Source organism: Microplitis mediator, chromosome 2 (assembly GCF_029852145.1).
Source record: "Microplitis mediator isolate UGA2020A chromosome 2, iyMicMedi2.1, whole genome shotgun sequence".
Lineage (NCBI taxonomy): Eukaryota > Metazoa > Arthropoda > Insecta > Hymenoptera > Braconidae > Microplitis > Microplitis mediator.
The window spans coordinates 21,441,001-21,454,626 of NC_079970.1; the positions used below are offsets into that span (position 1 = coordinate 21,441,001).

Consider the following 13,626-nt stretch of genomic DNA (forward strand, 5'->3'; position numbering starts at 1 on the left):
AAGAGTTTAACTAAAGAGGGCACACATGTTGCGATTGCCGAGCACAATAGGCGCACACCGAGGAAGCGAGAGCAAAAAAAGCCACCCAACTGTTCATCCCCCCGGGCTATGCTATAGTTTTATATATATACATATATACACTACCAACACAACCTTAGATACTCACAACACAGAACAACGCGAGAAAGTCCCGGTGGTAGGAACACAAGGGGGTTGTTGTCGAGCCGTTCGCGGGCCGATTGTTTCCAACAGGTTTCCAGGGCTTTTGTTTCAGGCATAGTTCTCATGCGCGTAGGAACTGGTCATTGCTCGACCCCGAAAAAACGGTTAAACAATCACCACAGACCGTTATACTATCTTTTTTACGTTGGGCTTTTAGTTCTCGCTCACGATCACACTCACGCTCTTGATGACGATGATGAGCATCCCCCTGTGACACTCCTATGGTACCAAAATGCCCGGCATCGGTCTATTGTACTATCAATGCACGCACTCACAGTACAGCTCATTCATCGTAACGTAAATCCATCAATGTCGATACGCGAAACTTAAACAAAACTTGCTCGCATCGGCATCGATATCGAAAATACGTGTCCATTATGTGATACGTGTAATATCGCCATGAATCTACGTGTCAGTTATTTTATATTTACATCCACGCCATGCAGACACTTATTTATTATACATTAGTCGGTGGCATTGCAAACGTCAGTCGGGTATAAATACACGGGGAAAATACTTGTTGTAAATAACTTTAACGTTTATGTTTTTGTAATAAACTATGGCATTTGCGCCGGCGTTTGTTAATCAATAATTAATAGTATACGTGGTGTTATGAAACGTAAAAAAAAAGGAAAACAAAAAAATGTTTTATAAATAAAGTGGTGTAATAAAGTCGAACGAGGGTTGAGTACCCCTGGCGACAAGCAGACGACTGCTGGTGGTGGGTTCATCCACAAATTAAACAAACACCTTATTGACGCGTTGATCCGGCAGCAACCTCAGTGCCATTTAGAGGCTGGTAGGATCAAACTGAGATGAAGATACCCACCGAGGAGTGGAGTTTTGTTTAAGCGAAGGAGAACTCTGAAGAAAGCGATAATAAATATAGATATCGGTATAGATATATAGGGTGGGCAGAAGAATAAGACGCAAGACGACACACAGAGAAGTGAATTCTTAAACAAAGAGACAGATACCGAGGGAGCTGGTGAAATGACCCGACTACTGTACACAGTATACAAGGTCTTAGTGAGACTTAACGAATATTGCTGTCGATATCCCGGTGCTCCCTCGTCGTTTCAACCACTGCCACCCCCAGCAGCTTTGTCTTCCGCGAGTCACGTGACCACGGGTTTCGCTCCCTTCATTTACTCTCCAGCTTCTTTTTTTTTTCGTCACTCTCTGATGTCATCGAATTTATTTTAATCCTCAGATGTATCCACTTCTCTGATCACTCAGGCTGCTCTTAAATGTTTCCTTCACCCCCGCTTAATTTGTCATTTAATCCAATTGTCTTGTACTACGACGTCTACTATTAATGGACAAATTATTTAATTCATAGTTTAATTGATACTAAGTTTAGAATATCCTTTTTTATTTTTAGCGACAAACTAAAATTACTTATTTATTTATAAATGAAATACTTGAGAGTGTTGTTAAAATCTTAACCCAGTGTGTGTTGGTGTATCGTCTAGAGCAAATAACGTAGATGTGCTGGTTGATTTTCTCTCGACTTTATATATATATATATTTAGTCCAGCAGGAATCGGGCGACAGGCCAGATAAATTAGTACGGGTAATGAAGACTGAGCTCCGCGTCTGATTAAACAAACACAGCCAACACACAAATGGGCTCAGGCGTGTATATGAGCTGTGGAGTGGACACCACTACTACAGACACCATAAAAAAAAATAAAATACTAAATAAAGATAAAAGTAAAGAGAGCAAGGTGCAATGAACAAAAAAAGTTAGTGGTGGCTGAAGAGTAAGGAAAAGAATCAAGAGCAGAAGCTGAACCCGAAGAAAAAAGAGAGTAAGAAGGCAATATTGAAGGATGGAATAAAAGAAGAAACGTGAGACGTACAGTAATTCTTCTTTCGACGCACACGTTCACCTTCTCTGTATCGTCTCTAATTAACCGAGCGAAGCTTTGCGACGCGTTCAGTGCTACACCTCATTCTTTTCTCTCGATTCCGAGCACAATTACGGTCACCCAAACACGCCACGGGTATGATGAGTTGAGTCTATTATGATAAACTCTCAGCTAAACTCTTTCATTATACTCGTTTGCAATTGTAGATTAAACATGTCGTTCGTCAGTGTGTTGGGTACGTGATATCTTGCGCGTACTTGACACGACACCCAACACATGAAACTGATGTACATGTGGCTCAGTCCTTGTATTTCTGCTGCTACTTTTCCTCCTGCAGCAGCAGAGGCTGGGCATCTTCCATTCCATCTCAGCTTGTCGTTTATTTGCTTGACAATGTAGAGCAGTACACGTACAATAAGTGCGGTGGCACTCTGATAGCTCTTTAACGAGCATCCTCGGTCCATGGATTCGTGACACAATAAAATGAATCCATCGTCTATTGAACGGTTTTGAGGTTTTAATAAAAACATGTGTACAGTCGAATAAAGTTTTTAAATAAACCCGTAACTTTATATTTTAAAATTGAATGCCAGACGAAATTAAATTTTGTTTATTTTTTATATCACTGATGACTTGTATAAAAAGGAGAGTATTAAATATACAAAATTTACTTAAAGTCACCGTGGCATTTAGCAAGGACGTTCAAGTTTAACCGAAAATAAAAATCGTCCGGTCTCTGTACTAATTATAGAGCGGCTCCGATGTGGCGCAACAACTCGTCGTTCAAATTACTGATACACCCACAACACCCGCACATCTATGCATCGGGATATAATACGTGCGCTAACTGTGTTTAGTAGTCCACAGTAATGTAGACTCGCGTATTATTATTATTACTTTAAGTAAAGCCAGCTGCTGATTGCATCGTTGTTATGAAATTCCGCAAAAGCTCCTTGATTTTGTCCCAATGAAACTTTAATTAAAAATACTTATAAACATAATTTTAAATTTGCTGATGACGTTGGGTCTGAAAACTGCTTTAACGTCAGTTAAGAGCTCGAGTATTTAATAACAACCTCCGTTGTAAGGATCTTTTGTAATGACTCTTTTGTGTTGCAGGTTCTGTAGAGTTCGGAGGATGTGACGTCAACGAGAGCACTCTGTAACTCGGTGAGTTAAATGCACAGAGATAATACTCCTATGCACGCTAGATAAGTCGTTACGGGCTTGGAAGGGCGAGGGGTGAAAGACTCATAGATTGAGATCGAGTAGAGGGAGAATAGACCGCGAAAAAAAATAAAATGAAATGAAAGCATAAAATCGAAGAAGGCCTCAAGCGACTCGGAATCACTCAGAGGAACCATTCCAGCGGTTACTTTATTTTTATCCACGGTTTACAGCGTCTCGTCCACTCGCGTGGCATCTTAGCTGGCATTTCGATGCATAATAAACGACCAGTTAGCCGTAGGTACCTATATATATTTCCGAGAGACTCACACCTTGCTGGCCTCTCGACATCTCCGTGCCCTCTTTCAGATTTTCTCACTTCGACGCCTCCGCATATAAACCCCTTCTTACTTTTTTTTCAAAACCATCTTTTGTTTTGACTCGTAAGTTTATTACTCATCTTTTTAACTTCACCATTTCGCGTTGCACATCTGGAGTCTTTGGTCTTGAGTATCAAATTCTCTTTTATTTATTTTTTGTACATTTTAAATTATTTTTCCGACTTATTCATTCGATTTGTATTTATTTGAATTTTCTCTGAGCATTTGATTCGAAGGAAACGATTGGAAATGTAGAAAAAAAATGTCGAAACTGGACACTAACGACTGCAAATCCGATTTCGTCCATTGTAACGATACCTGGACAATTTTTATGAAAAGAAATATATAAAAGGAGATTTATATTTATATACATATATGTCTGAGCTGAGTGAAGATATTGTTCTTGCATAAGACGCTTTGCTCATAACGTACAGTCGAGCAATAAGTCCGTCGTCATTCAAAAACCGGACATATTATGATGGAGTTATAGAATATTTCCAGCTTATTCGTTTCGCTCTCCATCTTCTAAGAACTAGATATAAATTATTATTATGTTGCCGTGCTATCACTCGGAAATTACAATACATTTTATATTTTTTTTTTTTCGATGACAGTAAATCCGCGGGAGATTTACTCGCACGGCATTAACAGTCACGTCGAGCTCGTCACATTCTGGCGTTTTCGGGCGCGTTAATCGGGGCAAAGTGCCTCGTAAATCATATTCCGAGACCTCGTCTCACTTCAAGTCCACCAAAACGTTCTCGTCCCAACACCCAACCATTAATACGTCAGTTAAAAAATCCGTCGCCAATTGCGAGCCATTAAAATCCACAAATTTAAACCTTTTTGTCCGCGTTATAAGCCAAAGTGGCCGCGGTAATTTTTGGCTATTGGTTAAAAACATCAATTGTTAAAAATAAAAAATATATAACTACATATACATATATATATTTATATAGTTATGTAGATAGAGAGACACAGGCGATTATATTTTGGGCCGCGAGCAAGCTGCAGCGACGATAATGGATACGATAAAGGTGGTTTGAATTCAGTCGAATGGGCTTATGAATGGTAACCGTTTAGCGCAATTATTGGCGCATTGTCTACAGCACAATGCAGCCGAGCGAAATTGGCATGCAAAAATCGGATGCGATCCCATTGTCATGTATTGTTCGTTGTCGCAACACGCGTTTGGGACCTCTGGACTACTCCTGCTCCTGCTGATGCTGCCTACACTGCAGTAGTTTCCGTGCTTTCGAATATTTCCCCAACATATATATACATATATATAGGAACACTTTTACAACAGGCGTTATATACAGATACGCAGTGTTAAATCTAGTATATAACACCATCACTGCATCTCACCTACTACGAAAACTCGTTTTGTCTACTCATATATATATATATATAGACCAGCCAGACAGAGCCAGGAGATGGATGAATTCACGCTTACGCAATTGGCCCGATCGTTGATGCAAACGTCCCGTTGCAATTTCCCAGTATTTTACTTTACCAGAATTTTTTCATTCATTTCATCGGCATCCCATCCCCGTCTGGCTTGTCTACATAAAGCTTTTGACCGGCTTTGGAAAAATTTTAGCATCACCAGAGAGTGGGAACTAGATTACTAGACTCCCGGGAATTCGTTTGATTATTAACGCAACCAGCGTCATAGTTACCAGTGATGGAAAAATAACAAAAAGTTGGAACGAGGCGAATTTGGGCAAAAAATACCCGAGCCGGTTGATTTTCGCGCGAGACTTGTTTTGTGCCGCCAGATCGAGGGTTATTATATTGCCGGCGAAATTGGGCCTTAATTGCGGCTGCAGTAATGAGTGAGGATGTTGCACTTGGGTCGTTGTGCCAAACCACATTCGTCTCATCCTTTTCTGGTGTTATTAATATACATGCACAAAGATATTGGTGAACGTTATTATGAAATATGCCGCCTCTGGTGTGTGCATATATGCGGCAAGTTTATGTAACGGGTGTTGGTTGCATCTGACACGCCAGATGACTCGGAAGTTATATGAGGTCTGGTCTTATTTTTACTTCCGTTAGCTCGTCTACGCTGAGAAATAACTTTCTCCTAATATTTTACATTCAAATAAATTATTGTTAAATTTATTGCTGCATTGCAGCCAATTTTTTTTCTTGTACCAAATATTGACATTTCTCGTGTCAATTTTTTGTATGTACTCTTAAAAAATTATTAATTAGCAAAAACAAGGCAGAATGGTTTCCGATTATTGCGCATAACTTGTAATAGAAACGTCAGTAATCAACTAAATGTCAAAATCACCCCAATTATAGTTTCTACTTCAATAATAAACAATCATTGTACCAAAAAATTTTTCGCAGAATTAAAATCAGATGAAAGAGCCGAGTAATTAAGCGAATAAAAAAATAATAAATGATGAGAAATATTTAAAAAAAACCGGCCACCATGAAATATAAATAAAGGGCGGCAAAAATGTACGAAGCAACATAGACAAAGTCTGACTATAATAACAACATATTATTTAATTGCTACTCGGTCGTTTTTTCGTCGCCAGATAATTTGTGTACCTGAGCGGAGCATCAATGTGTATACAATATATAGTATACATATATATGTGCAGCACACAAAATCTCGGTCTCATTTCTTGAAAGACGTTCAGAAAGAACGTCGTCAACCCTCATATCAACTCGCTACGAAATTCGCATAAACACGTCTCTGTCTCGTCCATATTAATTTTCGCCCTCGCTCGCTCGGATTTATAGCTCCGAGGTTCGAGACAACGTTTCGCTGGGCAACTCCTAATTGCGCGTAATTACCTATAGCGTCCAATTAACTTGAATCGGTTTTCGGGCCTCTCATCGGAGATCCTTTTGGGGTCTCGCCCGAGGACTCGATGAGCCGAAACCTCTGCACGTACACAGACACCAGTTGGTTTTGCGTTTTATTCTCTCGTTTCGTTTCGTTTCGTTTCGAGTATCCTCTCGCCTCCAGGTAGAACAACCAGCGACGCACAAATAGCCGGAATTGTTTCTCTATTGCCGCGTAGCGGCCGTGAAAGTTTTAGTGCCACGGCGCACTCCCCGCACGTCTACTATTATTAGACGTGAGTTTTAGAGAAATAGGCTTAGACTTGCGAGGTGGTAGAAATATTACCAAGTATCAAACTGTACGTAACCACTCGATCGATCAATCGATCTGGAACCTTGCCGTGACCCCAATTAATCACAAATAATCAAGGATCATCGACCAATTCAACGAAAAATCTTTTTAACCGTCAGTTAACACAACTCGATGAATCACGCCTGAATACTTTTATAATGACGAAACACTAATTATCTTAAAACCAATTATTATTTTATGTTTTATATATATATACACATTTTTTATTTTTTTTTTTTAATAATTATTTTGACACTAAAAATACCTTACGCGTCCTATATATTTTTTTATTTTCATTTTTATGTCTGGGTATAAATTATAAATCTAAAGATCTAAAATCTAAAATCCTCGGTTTTATAGTTTTTTTTTTTTTTATTTTTCTTAAGAAAAAAAATAATAAAAAACGTATTGAGTATAGATTTTATTTGTGGGACACAATGAAGAGAAAAATGAAAATGAAGGAAGAAATAAATTTTTTATAATATATAAGAATAATAATAATAAGGGAAATAAGCCAAAATGGATATGGATTCGGGTGAGAAAGAAAAGAATAAGATAAAGGAGGGTGAGTTAAGACGGACCGCTGGGCCAGGACAATCCGTCATTAGTAAACAAATAGTTTAGCGAACGACTGATGGTTCAGTCGACAGAGCACTAGAGACTAGAGACCAGCAAACTGGTGTAGGTTATTGGGCAAGGGCCTACATAAACTTTTAAACAACAATGAGTTTTATTTTGAGAAAAAAGAATTGACGGTCCCAGTCCCGGTTCGTACACCTGGCCGATGATGCTGATGATGTTGATGATGAGTGTAGGTGTGTGTTCTATACCTGCTACCCGTCAGCCCAAGAATGAACTACTCGGATTATGCCTTGAAAATTTGAGCGCCCAATCGAGTATTTGATTTTTTTAAATTTTCCCTCCTACATAATTAATAATATTTTAAATATTATTTATTAATACTCACGTATTTTCTCCGTAGCATTCACATATTTTAATTTATCATTTTATTTTCATCCTTTAAAATTTCTTCCCATTGTCCGCACTCTAGTTTTATTTACTGTTCAAACCGACTATTGATGTCTTTTATTTTATTCAAATATTTTTAGGCCTCAAAATATTTAGGCCACATAAAAAGTATAAAATTAATTAATTAAATAGATGAAATGAAATGAAATATCTCTTACAGACTAGCTTTTATCTAAATTAAATGAAATTCATGTGATTTTGATCGTTTTCATGAGAGTGTCACGGTCGAATTAGATCAAACACTTCTCCAGCCGACCGTAACTGATCGTTACTGCAATGGAATTTTCTCAGATTCATTTGCCACTCGTTTATACACAATTACATTTACATATACATCTAGATTTAAATACATATATATATATATATATATATATACGCTAAATACTGGAGTGCGGGCTGTGGAACTGGATGTCCGCGGAAGGGCGTAACTGACGGGTGCCGCGTTAATTGTATACTTCCAAATGGACGTTGACCCGTACCCAAGATCCTTCCTTTACTTGTTTCTCTTTTTTTTTACCATCGACAACGTTACATTGTGTCTCATTGCATTTGCGGCTTTTCCCCGTCTGCGTATGAATAATATTAGTAGACACTGAATAAAACTACTGTACTTATGTCACAATTTAGTTTCCTGTAAGCATAACACTTTCTTTTTTTTCTTCAACTCATTATCTGTGTAGAGTAAATTTCTGCTTGTATTCAAGGGATAACGGCAGCTGTATTCTGAATTAATTTTCATAATTAGTAGAGGTTTAAATCGTGAGAAAATTAATTTTTAGCATTTTCTGAAAGGATTTTTTTTCCAAAAACTCTGATTTGTTCTGAAGAATATTTTTATTTAAAGTCTTTCTTGATTTATGAGTTGTACAAAAAAAATTACGATGAAAATAGGGGACACTTCCCTTTAGAAGAAAATAAAAAAATTTCCAATTGCCTTAAAAAATTTTTTTTCCGCATTTGGACAAAATGGGGTAGCCTCAGAAAGAGAAAAAAAATTTTTTACAAGTATGGCCATTTATATACAATACAAAATCGGCCTGAGTAACGAATTGCTTAAAAATAAATGCAGAAGTAATAAATGACAATTAGGGAGGATTTCGTATAAAACATGTCGATGAAAATTTTTGGTCACCCCATTTTTCCCGGGCCTGGTGTATGTACATATGTGACTTGCAGCGAACATGTGCATCGACAAAATGAACAGCTCAGCAATTGAAAGATAAATTTATCGAACGTTAATAGTTAAACAACAATAAAGACTATTGATGAACGATAATTTTGAAAATACAATATTATTCAGTAAATACAATTGAAAATACTTGTCAGTCATCGTGGAATGGAACGACGGTCTGAAGAATAGGACCACCGATTCCCCGAATTATTATTCACGTTAGTCGTTATTATTCGTTAATCATGTATAAGAACCCGAGAGCAACAACAGAAATAATTAAAACGAATGATTCATCAACCGTTAGATACGATGAGATTAAAAAAATTAATGACTCTTTGTCATCAGGCGTTGGGTCACATGAAAACCGAGCACGAGTATGTTGATGCTCATGCTCGGCCCTAGTCTTGCGAACGTCCAAGGAAATACCGGTCGTCCCTTTGTCCTCGTTCATCTCTTACATACATATATATACACACATACATACATATATATATTTATCTAAATAGACAGAGTAGAGAACAGAGCGTAGTGTAGACTAAATTACACAAGGACCCATCAGTAAGACAGAGATAAATATTTAAGAATATAAAAAATAACAGAATAAAGAAGTTTGGACCCGAACTTAGATTAGCATGACAATGTGCTCACCGGCCACTCATTATGGCCGCCGATTCCCGAGTGGCATTTTCAGCTCCGTCTTTCTCTTATCCTCTACCGACTATTCTCTTTTTTTTTTTTTATTATTTATACTCTTTCATATGTACATATTTTAATATATAACAAAAATATATAAACTAATTTCCTGTGCACTAGAACAAACTCCTTGGGCATTAAAAATTTTCCGTTGAATTAAAAGCAATTCCTCGAGAGTCCAGTGAATAATTTTCGTTTTATCTAAAATAATTTATTGCCGTCGATTAAATTAATTAACAACAAAAAATATTATTTTTTATGCATTACACATTACATGGCAACTGATAGATTTATTTATTAACGATATATAATGTTAGCGAGTGGAAATAAAGTAAAAATACTCGATATGCGAGATAATGATACAACTTACATGCACGAAAGGCTCATACTTAATATTAATATTCGTTGGATTATATGCATTACTACAATAATAATGCATTATTGCGTTTAAATAATAATACACGAATGAGGAACAAGTACGGCCGTAATGACGTATTTATTATTTTTAATATTAAATCATATTTATTTATTTATTCATTAATAATATTATTCTGAAGAAGAATAAATGACAATATAAAAATATTACTACCATATATTTATATATATATGTATTCCAGTAATGGCTTTGAGTATTTTTAACTTTTTGTTGGAGAAACAACCCAAGAGATTATCGATGTTATTCATTTTAACAATAACTTTCTTCTTTTAACGTTTTCCTGATCGAACTTTTCAGTCTCACCCCCTTGCAACTCCGACTGCGTGATGGCATATATATATATATATGTATATGTATGCCCAGATAACCCCACCTACGAGTCATTCATTCCGTGAATGAATGCCAAAGATGGATAGTCTCCCTCATCTTTTATAAACCTTGAAATGTTATTGTTACCCAAAGATTTCGTACGATTTCGACGAATTCACGCATTTTACCGGCTCAGGAGAGACGCACAATGACGCTCCTCAAGGTAGACCCAGCCAAAGAAACACATTCATGGATATATATGTATATATCGCTAAATCTATGGGTATATCTGGAGCTATCGCGGATATATCTATATACTTTTTGAGGAATCGAAAGAGAAAAGAAAACGGAGCAGACTTAAGCTACTCTCGTTTCATTCGTGATCGATCGCTTTCCCTTTTTTCTTCACGATTTACTTCGACTCGTTAACGAACTCGGTTAAAAAAAAAATTTTAGAAAGAAAATCTTACTAAGAACTTTTCAATTTTTATATTTATTCTTCCGTCAATTTCACGTGAATGAATTATGCTCTTTTCATATTTTATTCCGAGGATAATGAGCTACACTAATTAACGACCACTTCATCATCATCTTATTCTTTCGGGTTTTTGAGTCATTTCTGGAAGACAAATTGTTTCATTAGATGTTCGAGGAATTTTTTTTTTTTTTTGTTTAATTAGGCGTAATACTTTTAGAAAGCTGGTGAGTAATGACACAAAATTACTTCTTAAATATCGATTTCAAAATTTTTGTGGCTTTAATTCCATATGATGACCCGAGTCAAAACACAAATCCTAGTTTAGTCCTCAAAAGCCTCAATTCCTTTGATGTTTCATTTCCCGCCTAGAAAGTAACTCTACTTCAGTAATTAGTACTCAAAACCTCAATGAGAACTATGAGGTCTAAATGCGAATAACTTATCGATCTTCAATTATAAGTAGGACCTCAAAATCCTCAACGAATGAAAAGTTATACTTCGGACTTTGAAAAATTTTAGATGGAAAAGGGAGGGGAGAGAAAACTTCGAATGATACTTTTGAGGTTCAAATGTGGATAAAATTATTCCTGTATGTTTTGAGTATTTTGAGGCTCTAATCCAGATTATGTTCCCGGGTCAAAAATAAAACTTGATTCAGGGTCGCTTCACCTTATTTTCTTTTGAAGTGATCAATTTGCCGACGATTTTTCGAAAAGATCTCGACTTTTTCGACTTGACTTAAATATTTTTCAACTTTTTGAACTTTTTTCATCTTAGTTTAAACTTATTCCCACTTATTCATATTTTTTTATCTTAGTTTGAACTTATATTCGCCTTTACTTCGAGCACGATAACTATTCGCCTTACTTTCGCCTTAATATATAAAAATTATTTCACCTTAGTTTTGACTTTTTCGTCTTAAAATTTAAGTCAAATAAGTCTCAACCAAGTCAATTTCAACTCAATCTTGACTTTTTTGTCTTAAATCATGACTAAGTAAGCCAGTTAAATCTAAACCAAGGCGAAAACTCAATGTGTTTCATATCTTCATAAAAAAAAGTCGAGTTTGTCTTGTAAAAAACGGCTCCCAATTTCGACTTGGTAAACCAAGTCTAAATCAAGTTTTATTTTTGACCCGGGTTATTCCAGTTTAGTCCTCAAAGTGGTAAAATGGGTCGTAACTACTACTTTGAGGATTAAATTAGAATAACTTTCTGTACTGTTGTAAATCTTAAAATTCTAAATTGATCCTCAAAAACCTCATTGAGAACTTTGAGACTTAAATCCGAATTTGTTTTTTGACTCGGGGATTCTACGATTTATGAAAGAATTTTTAACAGACTTCGTATGGTTCGAATTCGATAAAATCATTTATCATTTTCCTTAGAATCGAATAATTTATAACTCCACTTATTAAGTGACCAAAAAAAGACCCGATTAGACAGCGAAATTCTCAATCGATTGTCAAAAAACCAGAAATCTCTGCCCTGTTCCCCCGAAGCTCGAATTTTCATTAGAAAATTCTCCGAAGTCGTATTTTTTCATCCACAGGATCATCAGTCTCATCAGTATGCAGGTGTGCTCCGTATTCTGTAAGATAAAATTTGAAAAGATAAATGTTTCATAGTTGAGTAGGCACGCCTAGCAAACACGTACAATAAATGCGAAAAGTACGAGTATGAATATACATATATATTTATAAATGCACGGGAATCCAGCCATACAACACATAAAGCGTTTAAGTATTTATGGAAAAGAGTCCTAATCGTGGAGTGACGACAATACAACTACCTGCCGGTTTCTTTTTGGCAAACCGTGAGAAAGAGAATAGCCGTATACACCAGCACTATCCGGGACTGAGTAGACAAGAGTGGATGCACCGTATTACCGCCTAGCCGCAAAGACGATGAGTAAGTGAAACGGAAAAACCATCGGAAAAAATAAGAGAAATGGAATAATAAAAAGAGAAGACCAGATCTTAAGTAACCACGGGGGTAATAGAGAGGGTGGTTATTCTCTTCTATTTCTTCAGCTAAACCATTTTCTCTTTTTTTTTTTCTTATTTTATTTTCTTTATACCTCCAGGGAATTAACTAGCCCGAGAAATAGCTGGAGGAGAGGGTGCAATGAGGCCTTTAGCTAAAGAACTAGGATACTCGTACGTTTTATTATTTTTTTTTCTTATTTATTCTTTCTAACGTACGGCTATTCTCTTGGATGTCCGTTCGCGCATGAACCATTGATACATTATTGGCTGGATCCGGGATCGCGGCATTTCCTTGAATTCAAAAGGTGCTATAGTGTTCTACTGTATCCTAAACCATCTATATACATGTATATATAAATGTATATGTATACACACGGTCATTAGAACAACTGTGGATGCCTCTGCTCTCGGAAATCGTAAAATTTCCCGTTTGGACAAAAGCGTTTGCCCGAGACACTGAGACTCCGCCAGGTGATCCTTCTCTTTTTATTATTTTTCTCTTTCTCTGCCCTCTGCTCTCTGCTCTACACCAGTGACAACTATAAAAATTGTATAGTTATGACTCGGAAAAAAAAAAAAATAAAAAATTTTAATACACGTGACAGCAACTAAAACTCTACTGGAGATTTTCGTTTATTTAAATTCAAGAAAACCCGTCTCAGTTTTTTTTTTTTATTATTTTCGTTTTATTATTAGTCGGAAATTTTCATAGGATTT

General features: G+C 36.4%; 1 protein-coding gene across 2 annotated transcripts in view; it reads left to right on the top strand.

The window, feature by feature from the left end:
• The window catches only part of LOC130663977 (zinc finger homeobox protein 4), a 159,241-nt gene that overhangs the window by 11,005 nt on the left and 134,610 nt on the right, over window positions 1–13,626 (top strand). For both annotated transcript variants that reach the window (XM_057463583.1, XM_057463586.1), the window contains one exon: window positions 3,216–3,266. The gene's annotated coding sequence lies outside the window, so the exon portion shown is untranslated. Of the gene's footprint in view, window positions 1–3,215; window positions 3,267–13,626 lie in introns of those variants that run through there.